Raw genomic sequence first — 16154 nt, 5'->3', positions numbered from 1 at the left:
ACTGTGTACACCATCTCTGGGAAGTCCACTCATTCCCAATGACAGCTAGAGCTCTACACTGTGACACCTTCACAGGAGGCTCCGCCCCCCACAGCCTATTGCCCTCCCAGTGCGCCCCCAAACTTTCTGCCACCAAGCTTCACTCTTCTGGGGATCAGAATGTGCTGCTGTCCCCTCTTTCTCTTCTCCCTTCCAGTGCCAGCACTCTGCCCACTGTCGCCTGTCTTTGTTGGTGCAGCAGCACTGTGTCCCGAGTTCATCGTACTCCAGATACTCCTACGCTATGCACCTTGTCACCCTCGTTTGTCACAGGCAGCGGGGAGCAAGGCCCAACCCCACCTCAGGCCAAGGCCACACACGTCCTCCCTGCTGCTCCTTGCTGGGTCGCCTGCACTCTCTGCCCCTCTGCGCTGCAGTCACCTCAATCACTGCCTTCAGGGCTCATCCGCTGGCGGTGGAACCGTTAGCCCTTCTGCCCACTGTCCCGGTGTCTGTGAACACTCAGCTGCCCAACACTTTCTCTCTCCTGCTGTTCTCCGCAAAGGCGGCTGCCCCTCTCGGGACCTGCTGATGCAGCTTCAGGCGACCGAGCCCACGATCACTAGCATCATGAGGCTCAACAGGATGGCTGCCATTACCGCTGCAGTGCCACACCACCTCCACAGGCAGTGCTTTGCTCAAGGCCGCCACATATTATTTAATCAAACCTCCTTCCGCGACCTCTCTTCTCAGCTTCCCCAGAGTTGTAGTCGATCAGGCTGCACCTCTGCAACCGTCCTTCCCTCTCGCAACCTCAGCGGAAGAAGCAGCCAACGGTCCACGCATCAGGCCCCGGGTCTCAGCCTCGCCACTCAACGCCGCTCGGGCCACACATTTGATTCTCCGGGGACTGCAGCTTTTATGGGGGATCCACCAGAAACCTTTCTGCAGTTTCCATGCAGGGAATGATGTTATTTAACCAGGATATTTTTGCTGTCTGTCGGAGACAGCGCCTCCCGAAGCATTTAAAAATGCATGTGAGTTTGCATTAAAATGTGTCAAAACAAATGAATTTGCACCAAAATGGACACCAGACTAGACACCTTGCTAGCAGCATGATAAATTAGGATTTGGGCAGTAGATAGGCTTGGAATATCCAAACCCTTTGAACACAAAGGCGGGATAGCATAAAAAGAAAAAAAAATGCGGTAGCACACATGCCCTCTTGGTAGAGGCACTGGAGAATCGGGAGGCCTGGGGTGTCAGCGGAATCTAGCAGTGACCTTCCACGTTCTATTGGTTCCATGTAATAATATCACCTCAAAAATCTCGCCATGCAAAAATATCTGCGAAAAATGGTCGTTTTTTGTGGCGACATTATTGCATGGAACATGCGGGGGACACCCACGCAACCCCCAGATGTAAAAAAAAAATATATGTTTTTTGCCTTTTCGCCATATATATGGTCACCCAAATAATACCACCGCAACATTTTCCCGGCGATATTATTTACGGCGACCATATATATGGCGATATTATTACCTGATACCATGACCTCTTGTACTAGGCTGTGTGGTGTGGGCTTCCCCTTGCTCTTGGTTGTTCCTACCTCCCATACCCTGGAATGAATTACAGACAGTTTTGTTGTGGACAAATTATTGGCTGTAGGCATTTATTTTCTACAGAAATACACAACCAAAATTCTATAACATGTGTTCTTTTGGGCACACCGTGTCCAGGGTTGGAGATGCCATCCTACTCCTTGGAAAGTGTCTGTTACCCTCGGGCATCTGTTCCTGGACACGTGCTGCCACACCTGAGTGGGCGTTGCCCCGGCTGCTCAGGTTCCCCCCAAAAGTACCCGTATCTACATCTCCACTCCTCTAATGCTCTAAAAATATTGCCTGAGAAAACCCCCATCCCTTTGTTGGACAGGTGCACCCCATCGTGATGGAACATCTCAGGGTTATTTGGGGAAAAACCATGCCTTATAAAATGGAGGTCTGTGCTCCTGCAATATTTTTCCACTGCCTTGTTCAGTTTCCTCCTTGCTGTTTCCATGGCCTGCCTCTGATGTTCCCCATACCAGATTCTACGTGGTATCATTTCTGATATGAAAATCTCTGTTTTCCACCAGCAGTGCGCTATCTCATGCAGTGACTTACATATGTCTCTTGGCAATTTTCCCCTGTTTGTGCTGACTAGATCGTTGCCCCCAAGGTGTATGACCAGGTATACCGAGGGGTCTCTGAAACCGATCAAGTCTGACAACCTGTCTTGAATGTCCTCCCAGTGCATGCCCGGGAGGCCCCACCAGGACGTGATTGTCTTCTTGAAGTGTAGGCCCTGTTTGATCTCCTCAGTCCACCTGCCAGCCCAGGTTACGAACGAATGCCACACGATCCACGCTGATTTGTAGGGGCGCGGATCTGTTGGAGTGGGGTGAGAGAGGTTCATATCAGTTCCTCCCTTACATATCTTTTAAAACACTGTGACCTCCATCCCCCAATCTTTTTTACGCCTTTTGCTCCCAGGCCCCCCGCCCATGCTGACGTGGCTGCACCTATTCTAAATGAATGGGTCCCAAATTCCGCCGGATCCCACCCTGCCTTGGCTACTGTTTTCTTCAAAACTGCCTGGAACTGGTACCTGCTAAGCTGCTAAGTGCGCTGCCGTCCCTGTGTATTAGTAGTTGTCCTCCGACATCCAGTCTGATGTCTAGGAATGCTTGGGTGATGCACCTGGGACAGTGGACCTTCTCTCTGATGCAGTTGAGGTCTATCATTCTCCCCTTACCCGCTTGATCAGTCTTTGATTTCTTCAGGAGTATGGACATCCCTTTAGATCCCATGCTAAGATTCCCTCTTGCCAGGCCATCCCCTGCTACAGTATTCCGGGCTACTAGCTCTCCTATTCTGAAAGCCCTGTAATATGCTAGTGCAAATGCCGCCCTAAAGAGAGCAGTTTCGTACTTGGTGCTACATGTGTCCTGTAGCGCTTTCTGCAGTACCACCAGTTTTCCAAAATGCAGGGGTCTCCTACTATCGGGTTTTTCCCCCTCCAACCTAGCCCAACCGTTCATCGCATACTTTATTAGCAGGCTGTTTGTTGGGTCTGTTACCCCTGCTATTTTTGCGGTGTATGCAACTGCGGCTAGATGTGCTGCTGCCCAACTTTTCCTTTTCCCTTTAGCAAAAGCACCTTCCAAGAATTCACATATTTTTGTTGTCATCACCTTCCCCACATCTTTTACTCCTGTTTCAACCAATACATTCTGCACATGTTTTCCGTATTGCTTACCCATTTTGTAAATTAGGGCATTCCTGGCCAGGTTTTCTATGACTCGCACTGGTTCCTTTGGTTTTTCCTGGTTTTCCCAGATAGCCTCATTGCTAATCTTTCCTTCTCCTCCAGTGCCTTCAGTGGAACCCGTGCCTTTTCCGGTGTGGGCGTTTTTTCCTTTTTGGCGTCCGGCCCCAGCTCCCTGAACCTGCCCCACTGAAAACGAGACAAGGCGTCAGCCACCACATTTACCTCTCCAGATATGTGCCTTGCTCTTATGCATACATTGTTTTCTAAACACTCGAGTGTGATGGCTCTCATTAATTCCAGTACCAACGGGCATGATGCACTGCCTTTATTCAATACTTGCACCACTGCCATGTTATCTGACCAAACCGCCATTTCTTTGCTATTCAAATCCTTTTCCCATGCACATAAGGCCACCCAAATTGGAAAGAATTCCAGCAGCGTGATATTCTTTGTCCAAGCTGCCTCCTGCCATGCCCATGGTCATTTATCTGCGCACCATTCTACTCCCAATATTGCCCCAAAGCTGAAACCTCCGGCAGCGTCTGTGAACAACACTCTCCTTCCCTCCTGGTTGATAGGTGTGTGCCAGATAACCGATCCATTAAATGACCTCAGGAATTCTCCCCAAACTTCCATGTCCTTCTTGATACCCCCTCCTATCCTGACTTTGTGATGCCCCAACCTGGCCCCTCTTGTCCTCATCTTAATGCTCCTCTGAAAAATTCTTCCTTGCGGTATGACCCTTCCTGCAAAGTTTAGCTTTCCCGCCAATGCCTGTAATTCTTTAACTGTGGCCTTGTTCCTCCCCTTTAGGTCATCCATAGTTCTCAAAAGGTCTGCCACTTTTTCTGCTGGGATCCGACATACTCCCTCAATTGAGTCGATTTCGATCCCCAAAAACTGTATTGTCAGTGTTGGGCTCATTGTTTTCTCCTCTGCTAGCGGAAAACCCCATTCACCTGTCAGCTCTACAAATTTGCTTAGAGTAGCCTTGCACAGTCTTGACCCTTGTGGTCCTACAAATAAAAAATCATCCAGGTAATGGACCACCCTGGCTTCTTCCATCTCTTTGGTGAGTGCCCACTGCAGGAATGAAATCACTTTTTCGAAGTATGCACATGAGATGGCACATCCCATGGGGAGGCATTTGTCCATGAAATATTTTCCCTCCCAATGCATGCACAGCCATTTCTGTGACTCTTTGTTCACCGGTAATAGTCTAAAAGCTGATTTTATGTCAGCCTTTGCCAACCATGCCCCTCTTCCTGCTTTTCTGACTACTTCTACCGCCTCTTGGAAATCTGAGTAAGTTACAGTTGCTTCCATTTGTGGGATGCCGTCATTTACAGATGCCCCGGCGGGGTATGAAAGATGGCGAATTAGTCTGAATTCCCCTCTTTCTTTCTTTAGGACTAGCCCTAAAGGGGAGCATATGTAGTCTCTAAATGGCAGGGCCGTGTAAGGGTCCCCAATCCTACCCAGCTCTACCTCCTTCCTGATTTTTTCACTTACTAACCCCCTGTTTTCCATAGCTGATTTCAAAGTTTGTGAACCATGCCCTGTGAAAGTTATGTTGAAACCCTCCTGAAAACCTTTCCTAATCATATTGGCAGCCTCATGGTCGGAGCCATTTCTCCATTTTCTCAATCTTAACAGGAGAGGCCCCCTTCTCACCCCAGCTCCTAGTTACGATTCTCATTGCTTCTGTTGATGGCTGTCCCTGCCCTGGTGCACTTGGCGCTGCTATGATCCCCGCTCCATTTTCCGCACTTGTGGCTGAATTTGCAATTTCTCTCCCAGCTGCAGGGTACCCCACTTTTGAAATTCCGGCACTGTGCTGACGGTGCCCATGGTGTCAAGGTATTACCCCCGCTACCCCACTGGGCCGGTGGCGGCATGCTACTCTGCCAACTTCTCTGTGAGCTATATTGTCTATTCCGAAAACTCTGTTCCCTTGACCTCCCATAGCTGTAGTCATATCTCCTGTTACTATACCTGTAATCGCTTCTATAGTCGTTCTGCCAGTACGGTTTTCTCTGTTGCCCTCCTGTACTCTGTTCCCTGGTGTCCCATTTCTCTTTCAAAACGTTAAATATGTACAGATTATAGTTCTCTTCATCCCACCCTATATTGGGGCAACAGTCCATCTGCTTCCTAAACTCATGGTCATATTCCTTCCATGCATCCCCCCCAAATGCTTTGTACACCTTCAAAACCCTTTGTTGATATGTAACCAACGCCACTCCGTCCTCTGGGTATTTTTGTAATATAATAGTTGACATTATCTGGAAAGCTGCTACCCAGTTATCAAAACTTTTCACCACTGTCACCCTCCTTAGTATGCTTTTTTCATCCTCTTTCATGTCCTCTACTGACACATTCAGCCCTCTCTTTTGGCACTCTAATAGGGAAAAAATGTCTGAGCTCCTTCCTCCAAATTTTTTCTTTAACTTTATCGCTAATGTACCATGCCTCCATCGCTTTCATAGACCTTCCCTGTGCATCCTTCCCCATTGTTGGCCTGCCATATTTTGTCATGGCTCGCCCTCCTTCCTTGTCTCCTGTGGTTGCCGGCCCTACCCTGGGTGAGTCCACCCCCTGAGGGGTGTTCCCTGCCAGCGGCGTTGGTGTGGCTCCCGTGGGTGCCACGGGTGTGCTGGGTGGAGCCCCTTGTGGACTGGGTCCCGGCGGGGCCCCTTGCGGGCTGGGGACTGGATCCCCCGGGGTACCTAGTGGTACTAGCTCTGCCCCCCCTGCACCTTTGCCTGCTCCCTCCAGCCCTGAGCCCTTCTGCTTTTCCTTACTCACCACCCCCCTCCAATTTACCCATTCCTTCAGGTGGTCCCTCTCCTCGTCATCACTGCTTTCTATTTCTGTGGTGGAATCTCCCTGTTCCCCCCTGTTTTTATTCTTCCTACCCCCTTTGTCACTGGTTCTGGGCGACTTACCCATACCAGTGATGCAGGTGCGTAACATATTCACAATTTGCCTTCCAATTTTATCCTCACTTTTCACAGTACCTTTATTCTTTTCTTTTCTTTTCTTGTTTTTAGGCGCTTCTATCTGGTCTTGTGTTCACCTTGGCTTTTCTCTCCCCCTCTTCTGCCTTTGTGGTAGTGCTTCCTCCCTTGATGACTCTGATTCGCTGCTGGATACCTCGATTAGCAAAGACAACATTTCCTTTGCCCTCTCCTCCTTCTGTATGGTGTCCAGGACCCATTGGGCCCCGAATTCCTTTTCTGCTTTCTTTGCCCATTCGCTAAACTCCCTTGCCCTCTTGGCTCTTTCTTCTGCCATTCCGGTTCTTTTCCTGCTATTTCTTGTGTTCTCTGTGTTGTTATTTCTTGATTCCATGATTTCCAGTTTAGTGCTGCCTTTCCTCGCTCAAACCGCTTTTCCCTTTTTACCTGCCAAAATGATTATTTTTTACCGCATGTTCGACTGTTGAAGCTGAAGGATTGCCTCGAACCCCGAACCTTTCTGGTACAAGTCACAACACTTTACTGACTGTGCCACAGATATTCGGTTGAAATGATAGGTATTTTCTTTACACGTTCACTCCTTCTGTTTGCTGCGCCCTTAAAGTTGCTTTTCTTTTGCTTTCGGCTCTTTTGCCGGGCCCAACGCACTGATTGCGCTGCCCCTTTAAGAATGTGTGGCTTCCTTTGTGCCCGGGCCCCGCCTCTCAGTCCCTGCTTCTCTCGTCACAATGATTACAGAAACGCAGCCGTAAAACAAACATGCGTCTTCCGATGTCCGGGCTGGCCCCTCCTTCTGCTTCCAGTTGTGCTCCGGTTGCCTCCGATCCTGAGCCCGGCTGTGCACCGCTCGGTGCACCGCTCCTCGTCCTGGGCGCCCGCCGCCTTTTTCCCCTCTCACCAGTCTCCGGCGCGGCTTTCCTTCAGCTGGGCTCCACAGGGTCCTGCTCCCGGCTGCTGATCCGGGCGTGGCGCTCTTCCACTTCAGGCCCCTGTTTGCATCGCAGTGATCCTCCGGCTGAGCTTTACCGTCTCCTGGTCCCTCCAAAGGCGGCAATCCTCTCTACCGGTATGCTTGGCTGATGCCCCTTCCCCTCAACGGCTAAAGCAAGTTTGGCCGTGTCTGAGAAAAATGAAAAAGAAAAACGATTCTTTCTCCCTTTCCAGGTCCTAGAAGCTTACCCGAGCGAGGTGAGCTTCTTACCTGGTTTGGGCTTTTCCTTTGCTGTTGTGCCTTACTTATACTCCCCCGTCCTTTGTTATTCCCATGGGGGGGGGCTGGCCTTCCCCCGGCCCCCATGCTGATTCCCCTCACACCTTTCTTGTTGCCGGCTGCTGCCCTGGCAACGCTGGGGCAGGGGCGCCACCTGGCTGCCCCTCCCCTTGTGTTTTCCCGCCATCTCGCCCCACCCTGCGCCTAACCTCCCAGGCCCACCATCGCGCCGCACTTTGTGCGACCCCGGGCCTGGGGCATTCTCCCCTGGGCGTCCATTTCTCTGGTTCAGCATGCACTCAGGCCACATACCTCTGCACTCAGCCCTGGGGACCACCCTGCCCCCTGCGCCGCGCACTTCCCCGCAAACCACCTGTCCGCTGCTGCTCCCTGCCCATCTGGCCTGTCTTGTAAAGGGTGAATCTCCTTTTGCTATTTCCACTGACCACCATTTTGTTGTCTAGTTTTTTTTCTGTGCGCGATCGACACACAAGTCACGCAAAGAAAGTTTCTCGTTTAAAAAAAAACAGACCTGAGCCCTCGCCGAGGCCCAAACAAAAGGCTTGGACTGGGGGGGCTGTTAATACCAAAGCCCACCCCAGGGTTTGGTATTTTATGCTAAATTATTGCAATGTGGTGAGTGGCCTCATGTGTGAGATTGGCATTTAACTCGTCTATCCACCCATATCAGAAACATATTGCCAAGTAGATATGATGGATCTGAATTCCCATAATGCAGCTTAGGTCTGTATGGGTACCTAAGCAGTCGTTTGATCATCCAATTATTTAAGTGAGCCAGAGTAATGATCTTGCATTTTTAGAGCTACGAAACATGTAATTAATGATCCCCCCTCTACAGGTTTCATTGGCAGCAACATGTCTCCCCAGAATTGGTATAACCTTGTTATTTGATGTGATTAATATAGATTAAGGGATATGAGCATAGTACATAGTACATGGGGAGAAGCAGAAAAACAAAGTAAATGAAACGAGCCCTAGAAGTAAATTTTCTTATCCGCCATCATTCTGTTTTCTACTGGACACTTTCAAGACTTTGGTAGAAGATTGCACTTCCCAAGACAGAACTGTTAAGAACGATCTCACCGTTACAATAGTCTGCAGGGGAGCCGTAGGGAGGGAATAGCCTTGCGATGGGTTTGAGAGGATGAAAATAGTTAAACTGGTGAAGAACAAAAGCGCCAAGTCAGATGTACTTACCAAATCAATAATTAAATGACGTGCTCCATCTGACAAAAGTATTGCTGTTTCTAAGCAATGTAGCATCTGTTTGTGTTGTGTGCACCAGTGCAGGCAGTGGGATGGTATGAGGTTGTCTGGAACCTTACAGGTCATCAGGGTTCCAAGACTGTCAGTTGAGGTTCAGGATGGGAGATCTAGCTTGAGAGGATGCTTGTTACTTAGCTCCTGCCTCCCTTACCCAAACTTGCCCTGTAACTTAAATTAAGCAACTCACTTGTATATATACCGGCCTCCAGCGTCAAATCTATCCTGCTGTGACTCCTCCAGTATCCCCAACACTACTAGTGGCGACGAGGATGGGATACAAATGAGTCTGCTGAACCCAGAGATGAGGAGGATACTTTGAAGGGCTGTGATTATCCATGAAGAGTCAAGTATAAATAATGCCACAGGAGCAGAATGAAGCGGCTGCATATATAAGTGTTTTCCATAAGCCTTGTGCCGAGGTAAAAGTTCCTGGAGGGCTACATCACAATATAAATCCTGCATGATGGTGTGCAGGCAGCCAGCCGACATTGCTGGGCTACATTACGGTATACGTCCTGCATGATGGTGTGCAGGCAGCCAGCAGACAGTGCGCTGCATTTGCGCACATGTTTGGCAGCTGAGAGAGGTGCTGACTGCTGGCAATTAAGGTAATGTAAATGCTATGCGAGCGTTGCAGCATAGTGAAATGCAGGGCTGCGTGTGAGCGCTCATTGCAGCGTTTGTTTATGGTATGGACATCTAATATTATGTATGTTGACCAGTGAAAGTGAAATACGGATCCTATAATGACTTCTTATGGTGTACAACAGCGACTGCAACGTTGATGTAATTATAGTGCCAGAGATCCGTACATCCAGCTGGCTTAGTATAAATGATAACATCTTTGGAACTCTCTAAGGCATGGTGGAGAATGGAGCGCGGTGTGTCAGAACGTTCTGATTCAGTTAAGGAGTGCTCTGTGAAATTTCTCTTTGTTCGTATCATAATGTCACGATCCATGACCCTGACCCCCTCAGGTATAACAGCCCCCTGGCAGCAGTGGGGCTAAAGCCCTTCACACTGGCCCCAATGGCCTTAAAACTCCATCAGAAACATACATGAAGTCAGTCCTGGCGCCTTTGGCGCCAGGCTCATTCTCAGGAATAAAGCAATACCAGTTTTGGACCTTAATCCAACATGAAGGCCTATTGCACAGCTCAGTTCTTTAGAACCAAGCCATGCGGTCTAGTGTTTTGGGTGTGGCTGGGCCTGGAACTACTTGGCCTTTACCTGGGCTATTTAAACCACACCCAAACAGCAGAACACGCTTCGCGTTATTCTGCACTCCTGCAGCGTAATGCTCACCGTGTCCAGCTCATCTGCTTCTCCGGCGGCCCGATCCTGAAGCCCTAGATCTGTTTTCCATCAAGAACCTGTAAGACCAAGAACAGCATTAGCAAGCAAGAACACTTACCTGTGAAGTAACCGGTCTTGAATCCATCCTGTGATTCGCTTACCGCGCCCATCTCCGGAGTTTGCTACAACTTGCAAAGGTAAAGAAACAAGGAAAGCATTAATAGCAATCCTCACCTGGGCAAGCAGCGAGTCCTGCCAGCACCCTTCGCTTCTCTTACCTCGCCCTTCTCTGGGTTTCACCGCAACCTACAAGGGAGAAGAAACAAGGTCAGCATTAACAAATCACTTACCTGGGAAAGCAGCGCTTCAATCGCTTATCACGCCGGAACATCACTGCAACCCGTACAAAGAGAAGAGAACACAGGTTAGCAATTAACACCAATAAACAGCAAAGCGCTTTGCGCTTCAATAACTCACTGTGGTCTTCACCATCGGCACGGCAACTCTGAGATCGCAACCATCCCTGTGAAAACAAAAAGAGACATTGTTAGGGAACACCGTAGTGGAGCAAGACGCCGAGAAGACAGAGAAAACGGAGGGAAAGAAAGAGACAGAATAAAGATGGAAAAGACATTATAACTCACCTGGAAGACAGCAATCAGAGTCGGAGTCACAACCGGTCTGGACCCGACATAAGGGCACACGGACCAGTGAAGCAACTAGGTCCACAGAACGCCCGCACCAACCATGCGCCCCTGCACAGAGACGCAGGACGGAGAGTTCAACGCACAAAAACCTAAGGTGAGCAATAACCCCAAGGGAGGTATTTGGACCAGAGGGAGGTGGGAGTCCACCCATCACAGAACCAGTATCTTAACCCTCCATTCTCCTGTTATAGGCGATAATCAACGTCTGCAACATAACCAAGCAGAGAGGGGTCCGGGGATAGCGCTTAGACCTCCATCCAGTATCATGTGGCGCCCTCGTGGATCCCAGGTGAGCGTAACACATAAGGAAAAAACATATGAAGAGTGGACCTTGGAGCGTGAGCAAACGTGATGACGTTTCCCTGAAGGTCCGTGACTCAAAGAAGGTCATGCTGTCAACGGAATTTGCTTGAAGTGAAGTTTGTGATAAGAAGTAAATGTTTTCTTAAGAACACTACTGTGCTGCGATGGAGCGATATGGAAATTCCGCCAGTATTTATACTTTTGAGTGTTCATGATTGTGCTGTGGGCGTGGCAGGCCCTAGTCTCTGTGTGGCTTGGAGTGATGTTTGTGATAAAAAGTAAATGTTTTCTTAAGACAGCTACTGTGCTGCGATGAAGCGATATGGGAATTTTGCCGGCAACAATCTATGAGGGGATGCAGTGTGGGCACTAGCAATGCTTTCCGTCTTTTGTTGTCATTTGAAGCTGAGATGCTGTAGTAGTAATGCGCGTGTAGTTGTCAAGCACTGTGTGACTAAAGAAGATTAAAAGCAATAAAAAGAAAAAATACACTCTGGTTAAAGAAGCAGTTTCTGGCGTGAGATTATGAGGTACTGTTTATTTCTATTTATTCTGCTTGCCGGTGAGAGCGTGGAACTACTGCTACAAGCAATTTATGGACGTTCTACACAATGGGCCTCATTACGACCCGGGCGGTAAGAGAATACCGGTACCAGTAAGGGCACTGGTGCCGGTAATCCCTTACCGCCCTATTCCGAAGTCCCTTTGCGGGTCCTCCCTTAACGCCTGGGGGCGTTAAGCACAGGACCTGCAAAGGGACTTTGGAGCTAATAACGGTACCGCAATTAGCGGTACCATTATTTGCGCCTTCCCCATTCCCATTGAGCCCTATTGGGGCTCAAATGGGAATGGGGAAGGGACATGGTGAATGGGGAATTACCGCCCCCACCAACCTTGGAATGGGGCGGTAATTGCTCCATTTACCATGGCGGAATCGGTAAGGTTTTGGAGGCAACCATGGCGCAAATAGCGCCATGGTTACCGCATGGGTCGTAATGAGGCCCAATGTGTTGTTTCAGCAGTTTTTGTTGTGGGAATCAGAATGCAGTTTAATGCTGTGCTACCATTTGTAGATGTCAAGATATATGTATTCCCATTATCACTCCAGAATGGAATATTGCCTGAAAGCAATTAAAAGCAGAGAAATACCGTTTTATTGTGAAATTAAATATTTATAGTTAAATACCGTTTTGCTATTAGTGCCTGGATATATTATATATATATATATATATATATTAATATGAGTTGTATAATAGTTATGTAGTGAAGCCAGATGTATATGAATATGAGTTGGGGTAAGGGTGATGCCCCTGCAATGCCGGATGACCTTTATGATGCCCAGATGAATTTTATGATGCGGATGAAGATTGTGATGCCCGGATGGATGTTGTGATGTTCAGATGAAATGTATGATGCCAGATGAATTTTAGGAATGCCCGGATGAATTTAATGAATGCCCGGATGGATTTTGTGATGCCGTCCGTGTTGTAGCGGAATCATGTGTGGTGAATGGCGCTATATACAGTTAGATGTGAAGTGGTAGAAGCATCATATAAACAATGATATAGTGCACTGGATGTGGTTCTAGTAGTGAAACCTGATCAATTTATCAGGGGTAATATATATATGTATTGCTAGTAATATTTATGCAACGAAGTATTGGCACTGTATGTTCATGAAGTATAGTAATAGTAATGCGAGGTGTCATGTTATGACATTTTTAGATATGATATAATTTATAATGTGCATTGGTGATATTTTTCTGTTCAGGTGTCATGAAGTGATATAGTCCGTATGTGGTTGATGATATGAAGAGATGGTTTATCCTATGTTATTGATGAAATTGAAAGTCCAGATGAATGAATGGCCCGAATGTGATTCGTGATATTAAGGCGTGGGTGTTATCCATGGTATATTCAGTTATATGTTATGATGGGCTTTGGTGACATGTTTGGGTAGTGACAGTGCATGTTCGGTTTATGGAGTGCTAGGTGCCATGAAGTGATGATGAGTCCTTATGAAGTTGATATTATGCAGAGTATGGTATATTCGATAGTGCTGGTGAATTGATAGCCCAAATGAATGAAAGGCCCGAATGCGATATGCTGTGTAAGGCAGTGGGCGTTATCCATGGAGCATGCTATGAATGCATATGAATGCAAATGATTTATAATTTAACCAGAATGTTTTAGCCAAATGTTGTTTGGAGGTGAACGCATTCAGAGTTTCTTTAAGATGTACACTTGGCTGGTTAGTCTGATCAGTTTTCTTTCGTGGTGATTTCTTTCACGTGCTGTTTCTTTTTCAGTCACGTCGTTTGCATGTGTTCTTTGTTATGTAAGTATCTTTGCTTTCTTTCCAACTTGTAAATGTTTCCTTGGAGGCAGTAGGAGTGTGTGCGGACAGTACAATCCACAGGTTCTTCTGGAGATAAAGGTGGAGTGTATGTGGTCATGGATGTGCTGATGTATATTGATGTTACATTGGTTGTTAGTTGTGTATTTTCAGTGTTCATAATTGTGCTGCGGGCGTGGCAGGCCCGAGTCTCTGTGTGGCAGGTGGAGTGGAAAGAGTGTATGCTGTGTTGGTCGTTTAGTGTGGTAACAATGATTTTGTGCTTGCAGGTGGCAGCTGTAAGATTAGTGTTTTAGGAAGGATGCAGGAGGTTAGATACGTGAATGTGGAATACGCCATGAGTGTTGTGGTTGTTGTTGGTTTATTTTGCTGGTTGTTGTGTATGTTGCATTTTGGTGGTTCGGAGAGCCTGTTTTGTGAATCCTGTTTGTGTGTGTTTTTATTGGAAGGAGAGAGGATGTGTAGCATCTGCTTGTATTGTGTGCACCAGTGCAGGCAGTGGGATGCTATGAGGTTGTCTGGAACCTTACAGGTCATAAGGGTTCCAAGACTGTCAGTTGGGATTCAGGATGGGAGATCTAGCTTCAGAGGATGCTTGTTACTTAGCTCCTGCCTCCCTTACCCCAACTTGCCCTGTAACTTAAATAAAGCAAATCACTTTTATATATACCAGTCTCCAGCGTCATCTCTATTGTCCTGTGACTCCTCCAGTATCCCCAGCACTACAAGCAACAACGATGATATCTGACTTTGTAACTTGAGGTTTGCCTTTAGCTAAGGAGCACTAAATCCCCCTTTGTTTTCTAGGCTTGTCCTCACTGGCCAAACAATTGGAAGCAGTCAAGAAAATGAATACAATGAAATTCGTGAAAATTGAGGGGAGACAGAAATGAATGCTGGTAAATATGACATGTTTTTTTCATAGCATCCGCGTGTCTAGATATAGGAGGCTCATTTACAGTCTCTATGCATGCAAAGGCAAGTTAAGTTTAAAATGCCGTACTGCGGTTCAGCCAGAATGAGCGTTGTTCGTCTTCTTGTTTGGAAGCAAATTAAACAGATTCTAGAATCCTGGTGTGTTTTTGATTTTATGAGCATGTGTGCTTTAAATCACTGACTTGACACATCCACCTTGTTTCGGTCTGGCTAGAGAAAACTTTAGCTCACTTTGTTTTCTTATTTATTTAATGTGTTATAGTTTTAAATTAAAACTTTACACATATAGATTCAACATTTAGATAACATACTAAGAATTCATTCATATCATAGTATATGGTAATAATAGTAGTATTGAAATATACAAACAGTACATATCATATTAGCAGAATCTGTTTCATAAACATTAAAAACAAGGACCACAGCCTTAATATTCATATTCATAATACCAGATTGCAGCATTAGTAGTAATTCCATGTCATCAGATATTTCATGGAACATTGAGACAGTCAAATAAATAAAATGAAACAATCTCCGGATCATCAGATCATCCTATGCTATATATAACAAATATACCCTCATATACACATACATATTAACCTATCATTCTGCAGTCATTCGATGTGCCTCATTGGGACCCTCAGAACACACTGTGCACTGTGTGTTCCTCTGATCTTCCTGGATTACACAATGGGATATGAATGCATTTCCTTATTAACTCAGTGCCTCTGCTTCTGTTAATCCGCCTCTGTACTTAAACATTTGTGATACACATGCTGGAGTACATATTAGAACAGATGTATTTTTAATTTCCACTCTAAACCAAATTTATATGTGTCTCCAACTCCTTCTAGACCCTAAAGAGAGCAATATGCGTACTGCTATTTTGCGTGGTTATACAGTTCTACCAAAATGTAGAACCTTTAATCGAGTTCTGGTGGTGGACAAACTTACTCAGATATTTCAAGTGCACCTGTTCTAATCTGGGGCATTTGGTGAGGACATGTCTGACCACCTCATGAGCGGTTTTAACCCCGCAAATCCAACAAGAGCATTCTGATGCAGGCAGGGCCATAGAAGGGCCTATTACATCCAGCACTGTTAATTCGCAATAGGAGAATAAATCTCCACAATGCACTAGATACAAACATCTGATACAAAAATGTAACTTTTCAAGGAACCCAAATGGTTTAGGTTTTCGCACCAATCCCATAAATCCAGATGTTTAATTAGGCGCCGTCGGAGATTGAAACTATCTTTACCCAAAAAGAAGTCCAGCCAATTTCCTTAAAAAGTTATATCATTCCCATACTAAGACCAGACTTTGTTTCTGATCTCCCGATCATGATGCCCAAAGTGTTCAGTAATGGATTTGAAGGCCCATTCATCAATTTTATAAATAAAATAGCTCTCTTCTTCAAAACCATAGATTTGAGGGAATGGAATCCGGGTTCTAATCTCAGTATAGCCATGGGGATACATCTAGGTATGCCCAGTAACTTTCTCCAACATCTACCCTCAATTAACTGCAGCCAATCGAGGTTGATTTCCATAAGGCTCTCCAGTCCATAGATCACTGCAGGAACCAAACATTGCATATAGACCTGTCTAATGCCCAGAAGGGAATAGCCTGCCTGTTTTCTGGCAACCTGAACAACCAGTGCTGTAAATTGAGGAGCCTTTCTTACCTAGGTTACAATGCAGACTTTAAAACCCCTTCTAGATTCGAACTCTATCCCCAAGTATTTATATAATGGAGTCTACCTAATCTCATTGTTCAGAATCAGA

General features: G+C 46.6%; 1 protein-coding gene across 6 annotated transcripts in view; it reads left to right on the top strand.

Moving 5' to 3' along the window:
• ARAP1 (ArfGAP with RhoGAP domain, ankyrin repeat and PH domain 1) overlaps positions 1 to 16154 on the top strand; it is a 2533956-nt gene that overhangs the window by 533331 nt on the left and 1984471 nt on the right. For all 6 annotated transcript variants that reach the window (XM_069640265.1, XM_069640262.1, XM_069640267.1 and 3 more), the window contains one exon: positions 14238 to 14329. The gene's annotated coding sequence lies outside the window, so the exon portion shown is untranslated. The remainder of the gene's footprint in view (positions 1 to 14237; positions 14330 to 16154) is intronic.

Source organism: Ambystoma mexicanum, chromosome 7q, assembly GCF_040938575.1.
Source record: "Ambystoma mexicanum isolate Mex_15411 chromosome 7q, UKY_AmexF1_1, whole genome shotgun sequence".
Classification (NCBI taxonomy): domain Eukaryota; kingdom Metazoa; phylum Chordata; class Amphibia; order Caudata; family Ambystomatidae; genus Ambystoma; species Ambystoma mexicanum.
Note: the sequence above shows the minus strand (reverse complement) of the source record. Positions and strands in the feature narration are given on the sequence as shown.